Source organism: Gnatocerus cornutus, chromosome 5 (genome assembly GCF_029298725.1).
Source record: "Gnatocerus cornutus isolate USDA-ARS CGAHR chromosome 5, icGnaCorn1.1, whole genome shotgun sequence".
NCBI classification, from domain to species: domain Eukaryota; kingdom Metazoa; phylum Arthropoda; class Insecta; order Coleoptera; family Tenebrionidae; genus Gnatocerus; species Gnatocerus cornutus.
Window position 1 is genome coordinate 19,481,214 of NC_142237.1, and position 17,084 is coordinate 19,498,297.

The 17,084-nt window shown below is 34.8% G+C and overlaps 1 long non-coding RNA gene across 1 annotated transcript in view; it reads right to left on the reverse strand.

Moving 5' to 3' along the window:
- Positions 1-16,448, reverse strand: part of LOC148175512 (uncharacterized) — a 73,781-nt gene extending 57,333 nt beyond the window's left edge. The window contains exons 1-2 of the long non-coding RNA XR_015770164.1: positions 16,429-16,448; positions 15,193-15,347 (exon numbers count right to left, since the gene is read on the reverse strand). This is a non-coding gene — a long non-coding RNA (uncharacterized LOC148175512). The remainder of the gene's footprint in view (positions 1-15,192; positions 15,348-16,428) is intronic.
- Between the last annotated feature and the right edge of the window lie 636 nt (positions 16,449-17,084).

The window sequence follows — 17,084 nt, forward strand, 5'->3', positions numbered from 1 at the left end:
TAAGCATTACGTGATTAGGGGCGTCGTACGTCACCAGCAAAACAACTAAACAAGAAAGCTGGGTTTTGCCCGTTCTCCTTTCTGGACCTTAATTTTTTGCCGCTCTCCGGAGCGGTAAAAGAATGGTAAAAAATGTCGTTAATGCTTGTCTTGATTTAAGAGGCTGCTATTTAACAAAGGACGGAGATGTGGGTCTCAGATGTCGAGCTGGAAAAGGTTTATGTCATTTCGATATCAGGTATAGTGAGGGATCATGCGATAAAATCGTCAAATGACGTTTAATTTCGAACAAGAGCCGGACAAATGTTCCAATTCAGATCACGACATATTGCAGAGATGTTACGTTGTGATACAGGGAGAAAAATGCTTTGTTTAAATAATTCGCTTGAGTAAACAGGTTACCAACTTTCTTAGATAAAAGTCAAAGCGAAGTTTTAATTGCCTCATAAATGGAGCTGTCATCAAATTAACTTTTCATTGTCAGTTTGAAGCAAGTAAGCGGGAAATTAAGTATGGTTAGGAGTGCTCGAGACAGTTGTTATGAGGTCTTGTCATATCTGCTCTTCCTAAACTGTAATGTTGGATTTTCGGTCGATAGTAATAGGTCCAGTGGATGTGACACTGGCACTTTTATCCCCTTCAGATAAAAGTCTCACAAACGCACAAACGGATGCTGGGGTTGCTCAAAATGTCGTTTTACTTAAAAGATTGCTTCACTTATATCAAAGAACTTGATAAATCTACCAAATGAACTCAAATTATAAGAAAAAGTCCATTAAGAACTCGTTTGGGGCCACGACGACTTTAAAATAACTATCAATAGATGAACACATAAATATAGACAGAAATAAAAAGTCGGAACGGTACGTGTGAAAGCAATTTCAAAATGAAAACAAGGATAATGTAGGTGTTTAGCAATAACGGCCCGTTATCATGAAATACTACTCGTGTCTTGAACAAAAAATCAAATCTAAGTTGCTTCAACTGAGGCTTAAAACTTTGCTAACTGTTGTAAGTTGGAGCAATAATAGTATATTATTATATGAGCAGTTATGGTAGTCATTATTCACCAGGATAAGTAAAGCAAATCATCCGAGTGAATAATGACCATAATTGCAAATATAATACTATACTTTTTCTACGACCAATTAGTGAAATTAAATTTTTACAAATGAACATGTTAACTTTAATTCATGTGAATTTTAACCCTGTTTATTTCTGGATATTTATTAAAATTTCAACAGTTTGCAATACTTAGAGATGTGGTGATGTCATCGAGTCATCGATATAGCCTTTAGCGACTGTACTGGACCTCCACCCTCCGTGTCTCTTCAAGGCCGTAATGTCGCCACCTGCGTCCACAAGTAAAGTTGCTGAAGATCTCCTAAATGAATGTCCAGTATTCAATTCAGGGTTAGGAAGATCCAAAAATGTGGCAATTTGTCTCCCCATCGCAGCAAACTTGTTAATTCCAATTCTTTGACTTGTGCAACGACCATTTAGATAATTGAGAAAAAAAGAGCGGCATGCAACTTTGCAACATTGCGATTTGCGTTTGAGAAATGCTCTTAGTTTTGCGTAATTTTCCAATTTTATATTATGATGAATTTCAAGAGTGCTTCTTAACATGGAATATTGAGTCCAAAGTGTTGAAGGTTTATAGATACTTACCAGCTAATTCTCCAAAATGAGCCAAAACTACAGATTCCGAGAACGGAATTGCTTTTTTGTCCTTCCGCCAGTCCATGAAAGATTTGTATGTAGTCTCATGAAATTTCACCGATTTAGGTGGCAGTAAAGCGGCCGTTGTTGCTTTTGCTGCTTTAGTTATCTCGAGAGGAGTAGAATTATCCAAATCACTATCATCACTATCCATTTTTTAATATAAAACCCTCTGAAGTTCACTGCAATTATTAGATTTAGAACGAAAAATTGTAAACAGCATCAGATCACGAGTATCAACAACTGTCACCATGGTAACGCTGCTTCTTTTCTGTGATAGGTTAGCATAAGCGCGGACGATTTGAAATAACGCAAATTGTCATAGCAACCACCCAAGAGTTTTTTATTGGTTCAGTGCACCAGTGAATTATAAAAATCCCCATCCCAATTCATTATTCACATGCTTGAAATATAGGTAACATTATTAATCAAAAAAGTTGAAATAATGGAAACATTATTAAATAGTCGTAGAAAAAGGTTCATTTTTGAAAGGATCTATTTTTTTGTGATCCGAAACGAGTACATTTCCGCACTGTCGACAACTCCATTAACACTAGTTTCCTCGTTAATTCTGCAGTTGATACAAATCTGAATCTGGTTTCAACATCCCAATACCTGTCAATCAATTTTTATTGGTTAATTTATAACAGCAGATTTCGTTTTTATCCGACATCCAATCGAATTAATTCCTCGAAATGCCGTATCACTAGGTTCCCAATTACAGCAGCTCGTGAATCAAATTTTTAGATAATAGCAAGGAATTGGCAATACAATCATATAATGGCACAATCCAGGAAACAACAGTTACAAGTTCTCTCTATTATGATGTCCTGAAGGGACAATTCGTAGCCTGGTATTGTGGAAATGACAGCCAAGGGTGAAATATCTTAACAATTAACACGAGTTCTTATTATTCCGTCATACGTACCCAGTGTAATTATCGCGTTGTTACATTTAAATGCAAATTTTGTGCAGCAACAAAAAGTCAGTTGATTTAGTGAGTGATTACGATAAGATTATGCACTCTGCCATAATTTCGCAGGTGTTGATGCCGACCATAAAAGCGCGATGCTCCCCGGAATGATGAAAGTGGAAAATATGAGTTTATTTTGTTAGAAACGCTTTGTCGCACTGCAGAAGGATCTTTATAGTTGCATGCGCGGAATTGTTTGAATATTAATTTACACAAGTGGCTTTTTTCCCTACTTAATTCAAATAAGATCGTTTGTTCCGATGCAAGTTTGGTATTAACAGTAAAAGCAAACAAAGCCGCAGAACCAATAGTCTGTGCAATTCTGTGTTTCTCTCGAGACTTGATGTAGTGGACACGGTTCATGCGGTTAGGTTCCTAGTTAATCGAAATTACTTCGAAAATTCCATCTATACCTTCATGACAGAAGCTCTAGATCTAGTTTACAAGTTGCGTTAATTTGAAAACTGTCGCATGTGCCTATAATGCGTTATTAACGGTTCGGGAACTAAATTAGCGATGGACGCATAACGAGGTCTGGGACTTGAAAATGCAACGAATTTAAAAGCTTCAGCTAATTCTACATTCTACATAGATATTTTCATTTTTTTAGATTTTCTAAAGGCTATTTTTCCTGCAGAATATTTTTCGTATTTTCCGCTCTGTGATTGGTCGTTCAGCAGACAAGAACTGTCACATTTGTCAAATTGTCACCAAAGTCAAGAAACACCAGCAATAAACTAGTTTTTGTTGTTTTCTGTGCAGATTAGCAGATATTTTATTATAACTTTATATTTTTCATCATTGTATTTTGTGTTTATCAATAAACTTGACATTTAGTCGTGGAGCCATCTATTAATAAAAAATGACATGTATCCACTACAGTTATCTAACTTATCTCTTTCAAATCCTGCTAATGTCTAAAGTTGCTCCTGTGTAAATCGGTAAATTCTCTGCAGGAAAAATAACCTATTCCTAAGGCTCTCGAAGAAATGTTCTAGATGTTCTGGATTCTTTAGAATTTCCAATTTTTCGAATTTTTTAATTTTTCTAAAATTTTTCGGAGTTTACTTGAACATTGAATGAGTTTCTAGATTTTCTCAAATTTCTCACGACTCCAAGATAATAAGCTTTTCAGTGATTCTCAAATGGTATATTAAAGAACGTGTTTTATAATGGCCAATTTGGTGCACGAGTTCCTACGGCTCGTTTTGTATGAGACGAGTGCACCAATGCCATTATAAAACAAGTCCATTATACTATTTTTTCGAATTTGCACCCTTTTTTTAATAAAAAATTTAAATTTTCCAATTCTAAGAGTTTTTCGTGTTCTACGATTGGTAATGGTTTTGAAACCACGACTTGCCACTTGATTTTCAAATTCAATTTAAAATTTGACATTTATTGAGTTTCACTATAGTATATCCGGTGAGAGATTGGGATATTTTGACAGTTGACATATAGGTTGGCAGCAAATTATGCTACAAAATACACTAAAAACACTAAATTCCCACGCGAACTGGGTGGACAGATTGACAGTAAGTAGGCTAATTTTGTTATTTTAAATTTCGCGTGTAGATTAGTGACTTTTCTGTCATTCAATCTCTCACTGACCGAACTATATCACTGAATTTTGACTTAACGTAACCTAACCCCACAGTCTGCATTCACATCTATTATATTTAGATACATATATTGTTGGCGGCAAAGGACAATTCTATTGATACATTTTTTATTCACGCAGCAATTTATTAAACACGAATCGTAAAATCCAAATTTACCAAGAACTTGACAGGAAACAGGTGACAGTCAGACTATTTAGTTCTGCCAATTCTTAAAAAACAAAATTTACTACAGCTCATTACTATCGGTCTACTCATTAAAAAGTTAAGTTGGCAGCAGCCCCTAGTAATTTTTATCAGTAACAATTGGCAGTAAGAGCGTTTGACCTTGACGCAACTGTGGCATACGTAAAATCCGTTTTTTTTATTAAAAACCCACCAACACCGCAATCTCCCACCACTTTACAACCGGCAACGTCGTCGATGGTGACTTTTTGGTGATAAAACCAAATATAGTATATCCGGTGAGAGGTTGGGACATTTCGACAGTTGACATATAGGTTGGCAGCAAATTATGCTACAAAATACACTAAAAACACTAAATTCCTACGCGAAATGGGTTGACAGGGTTGTCAGTAACTGGGGTTACTTTGTTATTTTAAATTTCGCGCGTATAGTACACTTTTTATTGCGTAGATTTAGTGACTTTTCTGTCATTCAAACTCTCACTGTATGAACTATAGGTTAGCTGCCTAATTGACAATTTGATTACACAAAACGGCCTTTCAGGCTGAGCCGAGTCTTTTCACTATTAAATCCTTTGATTTGCAATCCAACAAGCTGTAAAAGAAACGTTTTTAACGGAAACACTGCCTAATTTTCAGAAATGTCAAAAATTTGACAACTATTTTCTCACCAAAAATCTCCCTAGGCAACGTTGCCGGTTGTAATGCAGGAGAAGATTGCGGTGTTGCTGGTTTTAAAAAAAAACGGACTTTAGAAGCTAATCGTCTTGCACAACATTGGCAAAACTTGTTAAATCTCTATTAAAAAACTTCCTGTTGCAACAAATGTTTAATTAGTTATTTATTAACACCCTCGACTTTGACAACGTGTTAACCTCAAAAATCGCTACATTCAATTTTCCCCTAATTTCTCCCTAAAGATTTGAAAGCCTGATTACACCCAAAAATTTTCGAAAATTTACACAGGACTCATTTACAACGACTCCAAATTGAGTACTCTAATGGACCTAAAAACTTCTTTAGGTTTACTTTATTTATTTCGAATTATCTTTAATTCGCCAGGCTTTTTTGCAAATCTTTAAATCTCTCTGGGTTTATTCAATTCTCTCGACTATTTTTTTCCTTTCTTTCACTTTTTAATTTTTGAGAGTCTTTCGGATAATCCGGAATTTTATTTTTCTCCAGGATTATCAGGGATGCAAAGGATCAGTTAAATGCTGCATAAATATGGTCATATTTCCACCGATTTTATCCCAAAATTTCCGCTCTTTTGCCCCTTGACCGCGAAACCAGTACATTTGATCGCTGCTAGGCCGTTCCCGAGCTTTCATTCGATTAAATTTATTTTCCTTTATTAAATTTAGTGGAAACTCAGGACACATCTGTTTGACCACAGTACAATGCAGAGATAGACAAATGTCTGCGAGCGCTCAACTAACTTTTCGTTTGAACAGATTATTAATGTTCTATAACGCCCATCTGAGCACACATTGAATTATATTTGAATAATAATTAACGATTATCTAAGCTGAGCCGCAAAAACTTGAATCTTTAGAAATTGTGTTTACTGGAATAAATCGAGTTAAAAAATAATCAGGCCATGATGTGATTCCCTGCAATCAATCTAACTCTTTTCCACATTTGAGAAGAATTTATAGCCTCGTACAAGACGTTGTTAAAACAAATCTCTCGAGAATTAATCCCTCGAGATTTTGAAATCTCTTGAGCACATCGTTACGCTTCTGATCAATTGCTAACTGTGAACGTCGGTTGTTCATTTAAAACTTATTAAGGCGTGTCGTCGTATAGTAAATAGGTAAGAGACGTGAGGTTTACATAAATTATTTCAACCCTCGAACCCCTAATGCAAAACTAAACACTGACATAATATATTCATGCATGAATATAACTCTGGTTGTGTGTAACGTCATCAAGTATGCAGGCAGTGTCATATTCTGGATATTCTTCGGCAGCTTACGCAATGTGACGGAGCTGTGCTTGAAGTCACGCACCCCTAACCTCCAGGGGAATTAAATCTAGAGGGAGAAATGTAAAATTTCCAACTTGCACGGCTTTCTTGTGCTGCTATGCTTCGAATTCACTTATTGAATGGTTATTGTGGTCTGAAATATTGATGAGGTTGCTACTGTGATTTTTTCTTCTTTCGTTTTGTTTAGTGTGTGCTTGGTAATTGGATTGTGGCAGTGGGAACTGTTAATGAGAAGGTGAGGAAGCAAAGACAGAACGTTCAAATATTAATGATATCCGACCCTTGTAATTTGCAAGTTTATGACTCGACAACTATTTCAACATGTGTATTAATAACTTGGAAAAACAACAATGGGGGTGTCGGCTTCCATTTCACTCTCTTGACATTTCATTTTACAACTTTTCTATAAATAGATAATGCCCGGACATGCGCCCGGATTCCACGCCAAATTTGACAAAAATTACTCATATTCTGGCCGTATTGATTCTTCGCAAGCACCACTGCAAATACCACAAACCCTTCAGTAAAAATAAACAGAAATACACATCTTTGATACTACAATTCAAACAGCTTTAAATTTAATTGAAAACGGACAAAAAATCGTTTCCTATTCCAATACTCTGCTCTAAAATAACATTCTGTCGATGCGACATTATTTTTCTTGCAAAAACTGCACCGGAATTCAAGTTTTACTCTGCCATCAACAGTAGTGTTTCACATTGCTTGATTTTTCATCCAATTATTCAAATGACGTCAGATTGAAGATCAGTTCAAGTAGACGCGCTTGGGCATTTTTCGACTGACTGACACTTTTAACGCAATAAAAATTTTAAGAAATTAGTTATTTATGACTTTTAAACTGGTCACGACACTATACAAGACTTGTCCACCCCCAAAATCGTCTTTAATTTTAAAGATAAAATTTTGAAAATTTGCATACGCTCACAGTTGACAAAGCTCTAGAAGCTGACGCAAAATAGATATTTACATAACAAGTACGGAAAGTGCCCAATTTCGCACGAGTGTAAAAGTAGATGCACGAGGCGCGAGCCGAGTGCAGATATTACACGAGTGCAAGAAAGACACTTTTCGACGAGTTATGTACACTATTTTTCCTATGACCTTCCATAATCAGGAAGAAACTATATAAACCTTGACAATAGTTCATTTCTTATCTATTCTAAATATCATTTTTCTACGACCTCATATAAACGAAACGTATTCCACATATTTAGATGGTTGATGTTTTTGTACATCCATTTACGAAAGTAAAAGTCACTAGTGATATATCCGCACAGACCTGTCAAAACTGATTTATCAAAAACGACCTAACCAACTAATTTTTACCATTATGCATGTTGTTTTACAGTGAATCGTCTAGATATTTGAGACAAAAATTCAGGAGTTACATTTGTATTTGAAAATAACTGTCAATTTTGACAGGTCTGTGCGGATATACTCATATCACACTAGTGACTTTCGGAGTCATTTAGGTAACCGTGTGGAAAATGTCACTTTCATGTGGGGTCGTAGGAAAATTTGTTTTTTGGCCTCATGAATTGTAAACGTCAAATTAACAATTCACATGACATCTTCGGAAACATTATATTTACAAGCGCCCTGGACGTTTACACACGCCGTGCGATAAAAATTGCCCAAATCGTCTGCTCTTCATATACGTTTATAAATTAAAATCACTTTGCCATAATGAAGATTGATCACCAAAGTGGAATCTACCTAAATTCTTATCTCAATTAAGACAATATTTCTATTTTTAAAGTCAAATTAAAACGTTTTTTATACAGCGCCATCTTGTGTACTTTTTGTGCACCAACTACAAAATTGACAGAATTGACAGATGATAAAATTTATAAATGTCAGATGTGACAGTTCTCATGAATTTTGAAAAACCCAATTATTTAAATTAAATTTTTTCGGCCAAAAAATTTAATACAACTCTTGTGCGTTAACCATTTTACAGCGCTCAATCATTAAAGCACTCCGGCTACGCCGTCGTGCTTCAAACTGATTTCGCGCTGTAAAATGCAAGTGATAGTTTTGGCGTCGCGACGCCTTAAAAATGTAATTTAGTTAATTTTGAGGATTTGTGATATCAATTTTTTAATATAAATGTGTTAAAAATATCTCGGTTGTAATTTTAGAAAAAAATGCTGTTTTATCAAGTTAGTTTTCAATTTCATTACGTCAAAATTGGGAACTACGTTTACACCCATCTGTCAACATGATGTGTCACAAATGACATCTATCCTTTGGTTCGTTTTAGATTGTAACAAAAGTCTTACTTGGTGAAATTGTTGTTAATTAACGATTTCGGGTGTCCATAAAGTGCAACAAGCCCGTGTAAATCAAAATTAACCTTTATAAGAGAGAATGAAATTTTGGTGTAAACGTAGTTTGCCACTGCGCTGTCATAATTTTGAAAACTAACTTGATAAACCAGCGTTTTTTTCGCAAATTTTAAACACAATTTGCATTAGATTTAAAGTAAAAACTCAGATATTTGTATCACAGTTATGTTGAAAAAAAAATTGAATTCGCGAATATTTCCGCAAAAACTCAAAAATTGCTAAAAACTATACTTCTTAGGCGTCGCGACGCCTACCAAACTGTGATAAAAACCAAAATTTTTGCGTCAGCTTCTAGAGCTTTGTCAACTATGAGCGTATGCAAATTTCTAAAATTTTATCTTTAAAATTAAAGACGATTCTAGGGTAGACACAAGCGTTGCAGGACCCTGTACAGGGTGATTTTGAAATAGTGGCGAAAAAAAAATCCCTTACACCTTATTGCAAATGTAGGAAGTTGGCAGGTTTCGCTTTTTAAATTGCTGTCTCAGTTTTAAGAAAAAAATAAAAGAAATTGATTATAATTTTCATGCTACGCCAATGATTACTAAGGTTACTATGCATAGGTAGATTATTAACGAACAAAATGCTCTGCGTTGTTTTTAAGGTTATTTTGCGCATATCAGTGGCGCCGAGTAGGTCCGGATTTTGTAAATTTCTTAATTTACCTTAAAATTAATAAAAACCACCAAAAATGTATTTTTTCCGCTACTATTTTAAAATCACCCTGTAAAACTGCTTCTGGGGTCCATTAATTTCCGCACTAATTATCCGTCTAAAATTAACGTATGTCGGATCAAAATTATTCTTTTACCTCAATTTTTACTCTCACTGATGAAAATTGTGAAAAATTTATAAAATGAATCAAACGGGGAAAATGCACTGAAAAACCTGGAAAAATATGCCACCAACTCGGTTTTAATAATAATAATAATTGACAGACTCACTGACAACGTCTGAATTAAACTACGACAGGCAAAATGTCAAAGGGATTTAACATGTAAAATGTGCAAATGTAGGAGCAAAACGTTAAATAAAAGTATAAAAGTCACCCAAATGAACTTATTTTCCAATTTTGCTATACAGGGTGTTAGGTAACGTTACGGTCATAGAAAAAGGGGTGATGGAGGCAGCCGTGAAAAGTTTTTTTCGGGTTTTCTTGATCCGTTTAAGAGCTGGAAGGCTTTGAATGTGACCAATCAGGGAACAATTTGCATAAGGTTACAAAAATTTGAATCAGAGTTACTGAAGGAAATTTTTTGTTTGATGTCAAACTGACAGTTCTTATTTTTATCAGTGGCGTACTTGTTTCATTTTTGTGGACATCACAAATCAAGTTCATCAAAACGAAAATGTGTGGAGTACAATAAAGGAAACATTGTTGCGTCGTTTACAATTATGTGTTCAACAAGATGGTGGCCATTTTGAACATCTATTGTAGTGTTGCTTTATTGTCTGTTTTTTATAAAATTGCGTTATTGTTTTCCCTTTTATTGACGCCACTGATTTAAAACTTCAAATGTGACGGGAAAGTGACAAATTATTCGTTTGGTCCGAAAGCTACTTGGATTTCTGTAAAATTAAAAATTATTTGAAGCCATTCTATTGGTCAACTTTAAAGCCTTGTAGCTTTTTAACCAAAACGAAAAAAATAAAATTAATTGCGGATTCCAAGACAGATTGCCTTGCTTAATTACCCATTAGTCTATGGCCGTAACTTTACCTAACACCCTGTATGTATGTATTTATTAATTAATTTTTAAAATTTATTTTTCTGAAAATGTAGCAAAAATCAGAGACCTGCTGCTTGTTTAGTATATTTCCAATATGGATTAACTATTCAATTTTAAGTTAATTATTGCCTCCGTTTTGAAACCAACAGTACTCAAATTTTTTTCAAAATTTTCCTCAAACTGGAATCCGAGTTACGATTTTGAAAAATTTAACTAACATTTTTTTTAAAACTTGGTTTTACCACAGATTGTTTATTTAACTCCATCAAATCAGAAAAACAGGAGCAGGAATATGTATTTTATCCAATTATATCGAACAATATAAAATTGAAACTCAAAACCAATAGCTGTGCTTGGGTTAATCAAATCATTTTGCTCATTATCGGATGTTTTTATTTCACATTAATGTTAATTAATTTGTAAAACGAGAAATGAGAGTGTTGCAGTAACAAATAAATTTAATCATATCGTTAATGCTCCAAATCTCACCTTCTCATATCGTCGACAAATCGCTTTTTTCAAGGATTATTCCCGAATTCCGCGAGTCTCCTCTGACAAATTGAGATTAACTGCATCACCCCCACAATAAATACTTTTTATAGTGTTGAGATTATCCCAGCGTCCACAAAAATCCATCTTAATTTTCCGTTATGGATATTTCGACGCGAAATTGCCCCATAGTCTATTATAAGAAGATTTTACAGGATACTGAAAACCAGCCTTCAATAACGTGCTGTAAAGTATTAAAGATCCATTTTTCGACAACGACATAACGGAGCTCTAATATTTTTTCAAAAGCTTAATTGAAAATTTTTAGGTGCGTATTAGGGGTTGTAACAAACGACCGTATGGGGCGCGGCGTTAAATTTTATGTCGTTATTAAAACGACGGCTTGAGAAGAAAGTTACTATTCGAAATTCGAGTTTATAACTGGAAGACAATTAAAGAAAAAAAATTGTATCTCGGATATTAATAGCGACGCTTTTTTAGTGTCAAAAAAACAGAATATATGCGTAATTTGTGACGAGTAAAAATGTCCCTAAAGATGATATCAGGAGATTTTTAACCAATTTTTACTGTTTGTCTCTCTTATTAAAATTTATTCAAATACACACCTCGAATTTACTAAATGTTTAGCAATTCTGATTAGACCTCCCGAAACGAATTCGATAAATTCCAAACTGCGGTATTCCAGTTATTATTTACCGTATTGAGTGATATGTCAGAATTCAGATTATTAGAATAAATCTCACATGTTTGGAAAATACCACGCGTTGCCCGCATACCGTCGATTTATGAAACTTTGTAGGCAATAAATCTTAAACGTTTAAAAACTATGTTTCTATCGCAAACACGGTATTTAGGAAATGCTGCTTTTCTCCTTGATACCGCGAAATACAAATAAACATTAGTGCTCGCTACTCACGACTGTAATTTATTTGGTTTCGTAATTAATGTTTACCGAAAACGTCCCAAGCTGGATATTTGTTGCCTCGTCTTGAGATAATGCGAATTTTGCTCGATGTTACAGGTAACCGTTATGAGTAAATATAAATTACTTTTTCTACGACCGTTTAATAATCTTTCCATTATTTCAACTGTTTCGACTAATAATGTGACCTATATTTCAAGCATGTGAATAATGAATTCATAGGTGGGGATTTTTATAATTCACTGGTGCACTGAACCAATAAAAAACCCTTGGGTGGTTGCTATGACAATTTGCATTATTTCAAATCGTCCGCGCTTATGCTAACCTATCACAGAAAAGAAGCAGCGTTACCATGGTGACAGTTGTTGATTCTCGTGATCTGATGCAGTTTACAATTTCACGTTCTAAATCTAATAATTGCAGTGATCTACAGAGGGTTTTATATTAGAAAATGGATAGTGATGATAGTGGAAAATTCTACTCCTCCTGAGATAACTAAAGCAGCAAAAGCAACAAATTTTATGAGACTACATAACAAATCTTTCATGGACTGGCGTAAGGACAAAAAGCAAATTCGTTCTTGGAGTCTGGAGTTTTCGCTTATTTTGGAGAATTGGCTGATAAGTATAAATCTTCAACATTTTGGACTCATGTTCCATGTTAAGAAGCACTCTTGAAATTCATCATAATAATGTATTTTTCCAAACACGATTACTCGAAAACTAATCGAGTAAATTGCTTTCTGTTTTTTGCATATAAATCTGTTCAACGCGCACTATGTTGAATGCTATATATAATTTTTGTAAAATGATTCTTTAATGACTTTTTGATTAATTAAATATGAAAACTTGGCTAAAAGCGAAATAATTTTTAGCATTTCACATGCGTAGACTTTTCAAAATTCACACATACGTATTTTGAGAACAACCAGACAGTAGTATAACGTCTTGTTGTCAAAATTATGACTTTGGGGTGGTGAAAAGACTGAAAAATTTCTCGTAATTTAAAGGTTTTCAAAGATAGATCAATCACTAAAACAACAGAATATAAATACATATTATTTATAATTTAATTATTTCTAATTATGTTCACTATTTTTTGTTACATTTACAAAAGTCTTGGACAAAATTCGAAGATCTCAGTGCATCTATTAATTCTTCAATTTTTGCAATTACACAAATCCCACCTTTTTGGGAAAAATTTAATTTTTTTATGAAGATAAACATTAAATAATAATAATGAGATATTGTAATTATTAAGTTTCATGGGTGTAATTTGTAAAGTATCGGACTCTATCAAAGTAGTTAAGATTTACTGGCCATCGGCAATAATAATTTGGCCATCAGTGCAATCAAAACTATTATCTATTGTCCTGCCCACAAGATGATGGTAATAATAATCTAAACTACTCGGGCTGGGGTTTTAAGAAGTAGTTTTTATTTATGGTTTTATTACCGTAGTAAGCAGACTGACCATGGGTAACTCACTAAAAGAGTGCCGTCTACAAATAATGAGGGTTGAAGGGAGATGCTACATTTGACGTTTGGATGTTTAAAATGTTTCATATAATTTTTCCTTTACCCAGAATTTTGAAGCAGAATTTACCGTTGGTGTTATGGATGCCTGCGGGTGCAATGAGAAATGAATATTCAGGATATTCAGGATTTAAAGTCTGCAATGTTAGTGACCCAACCGAACACAAAAAACAAGATAGTTTGCAAATTTACAATCACAGGTGATTTTTATGAAATAATCAAGAAATACATTGCCCTACGCCCTCCTGATGTTGCATGCTGTTCTTTTTTTCTCAATTATCAAAATAATCGTTGCACAAGTCAAAGAATTGGAATTATCAAGTTTGCTTCGATGGGGAGACAAATTGCCACATTTTTGGATCTTCCTAACCCTGAATTATATACTGGACAGGTGGCGACATCACGGCCTTGAAGAGACACGGAGGGTGGAGGTCCAGTACAGTCGCTGAAGGCCATATTGATGACTCAATGTAAAACAAATTGGATACGGCAGAAAAAATTCTTCAGTCGATACAAAATAACTCCATCAAGACATCAACGGATAATTTAACGATGGACATCACCACACCATCTCTAAGTATTAATTGCTCATATAATAATATACTGTTTTGTGATCAAAATTGTTTCGTTTAGATTTGGAGAAAAGCGCAGAGTTGTCTAGACGCGCGTTTAATAACTGCAGTTTGCAATTTGCGACAACTGCGTTTCTATTGTAGGATGATATTGGAAGGGTAAAGTTTTAGAAATGTGATTATAGAACGGGCAATAAAACTCGATAAATCGCAATAAAAGAATAAGAGTTTGATACAAAAACTATTATCAAAGCGACTATTTTAAAAGCATTCCTAATTTAGATTTATTCTTTGTCAGTTCGATTTCAATTGTAAATTACACATTTTTCATGCGCTTTATATTTATATTTAATAAACGAGACCGTTATGGCCATTGCTGTAAGTTACGAGCGCAAAACGAATACATGACAATTTGATAAAATTTTGAACTACTTTTAGTCTCGACTCAGCACATGGTTTTATTTAAATTCGCAGAAAGTTATGAGGTTCATTAAATTTGGTTAAATTTTATTCTCCCTCAATTTGAATTTTTGCATAAAGTTACACACGTTATATAAATTAATGAAGGCAAAATGAATTAATTCTCAAAATTGAAAATTAATTTCCTCTCATTGGTTCTAGTCGAATGGTTCCCTGCATGTTTTAGCATTGTTTTTAATTAAATTTAATAAAGTTGCGCAAAAATAAAATAAGTTCCGAGAAAATTCTGCAACTTACATATTTCTACAAGACTCCATTTTCAAATTACGCTTTTTTAATGAAAGCGGAATTTGCATCTAGTACTTGAAAGTTCTAAGCTCATGTAGAGTTCACGTAATTACTAAGCGACGGATCTTGTTAAAACTTCCTGCCTGTTTTTAGTTTAAAAATCTCGCGTTAAAGCTGTTTGAGTCCTCATCAACGTCACCGAACGATTTCCAGAATCAAAGCTTCGATTTTTCGACCAGAAATAAAGGCGAATCAATGATGAACTCTCGGTTTAATCAAGACTCGAGCTACTTTTACGGTTTGTGGCGTCGCGACTGGTAATTTTTGCCAATCGGAAATGAAAGCGAAATAACTTGCCTTGGCCTTCCTGGGTGTTAAGTCTGTTTCCAATGCCACTTAGCAAGCCACTCGTCACGTCAGCACACAGCACAATTCTCGGCTTAACAAAGTTGTAGCACACGCGGGGGTGGCACTTGGGGGCCGAAGTGCGTCGCTCGACGTCTGTTTCACCACTGAAAGTGGAGGCTGTAAAGCTCCACCTCCAGCGCACCAGGATCGATCCCTAAAACCTCGGTGTATTCTCGCTGTCCGCAAGACCACCCAACGCATTTGCGACCGCTATTCGGAAATGTGTGCCCTAATATATTAATATTTTCACTCATTAAGTTTTGCATTATCGATTTCAAGGGGCGCTTTTGATACATATGCACATTTTTACGTGGATATTAAAACGGGGATTTTACCCGAATCTCGCTCTAGTTTAGTGGTGCTTTTCTGGATTTGTTGTGGCTAATACAGTTATTGGCTGTCACGGACCTTCAACAAGGTTTAGTAAAGTTTGTATGCAGATTCTTGATGAGAAACATTTTCGCTGCCACTTGACGTTTGATTGAGGGGCTATTAACAAAGTACATTATGCTAAAATTCCTCAATGACTTGGAAGCGAACAATCTGCGCGTTTCGAAATGCCAGTCTATTGTAAAAAATTCACACTGTATAGTTTCCGGAAAATCATAGAGCGGTTACTCGTTTTTAATGACACATAACGGAAGGTGAAACAAACAGGTGAGTATAGAAAAAATTACGAAAATAACACTTCAAAAGAAAACGTAGCAAAATTGAAAATTACTATCGGTCCACTCATTAAAAAGTTAAGTTGGCAGCAGCCCCTAGTAATTTTTATCAGTAACAATTGGCAGTAAGAGCGTTTGACCTTGACGCAACTGTGGCATACGTAGAAGCTAATCGTCTTGCACAACATTGGCAAAACTTGATAAATCTCTATTAAAAACTTCCTGTTGCAATAAATGTTTAATTAGTTATTTAATAATACACTCAACTTTGACAACGTTTTAACCTCAAAAATCGCTACATTCAATTTTTCCCTAATTTTCTCCCTAAAGATTTGAAAGCCTGATTTACACTCAAAAAGTTTCGAAAATTTACACAGGAGAGTGGACTGATAGCAATGAGCTAAACTTTAGATATTCTTAGAACCCTCGAATTTTCCTTGATGTTTTCAAGGACTTCTGGCCCTTTTCTAAATCCTTTCTATTTTCTATTGTTATTTGAAGTTGTGTATTTTTTCAATACCTATGTAAAGTCCAGCCCATCGCTATCAGTCCACTCTCCTGTGTAAATTTCCAAAAATTTTTGGGTGTAAATCTGGTTTTCAATTCTTTAAGGTGAAAATTAGGGGAAAATTGAAGGTGGCGGTTTTTGACACGTTGTCAAAAAAATGTTTCAATAGATATTTAATAAGTTTTGACAATCTTGCGTAAAACGATTAGTTTCTAAAGTCCGTTTTTTTTTTAAAACCACGAACACCGCAATTTTCCCCTGCATTACAACCGGCAACGTTGCCTAGGGACATTTTTGGTGTGAAAATAGTTGTCAAATTTTTGAAAATTAGGCAGTTTCCCTTAAAAACGTTTCTTTTACAGCCTGTTGGATTGCAAATGAAAGGATTTAATAGTGAAAAGACTCGGCACAGCCTGAAAGGCCGTTTTGTGTAATCAAATTGTCAATTAGGAAGTTAACCTGTTTGATTTTATCACCAAAAAGTCACCATCGACGATGTTGCCGGTTGTAAAGTAGTGGGAGAGTGCGGTGTTGGTGGTTTTTTAATGAAAAAACGGACTTTACGCATGCTACAGTTGCGTCAAGGTCAAACGTTTTTGCTGCCAATTGTTACCGATAAAAATCACTAAGGGCTGCTGCCAACTTAACTTTTTAATGAGTGGGCCGAT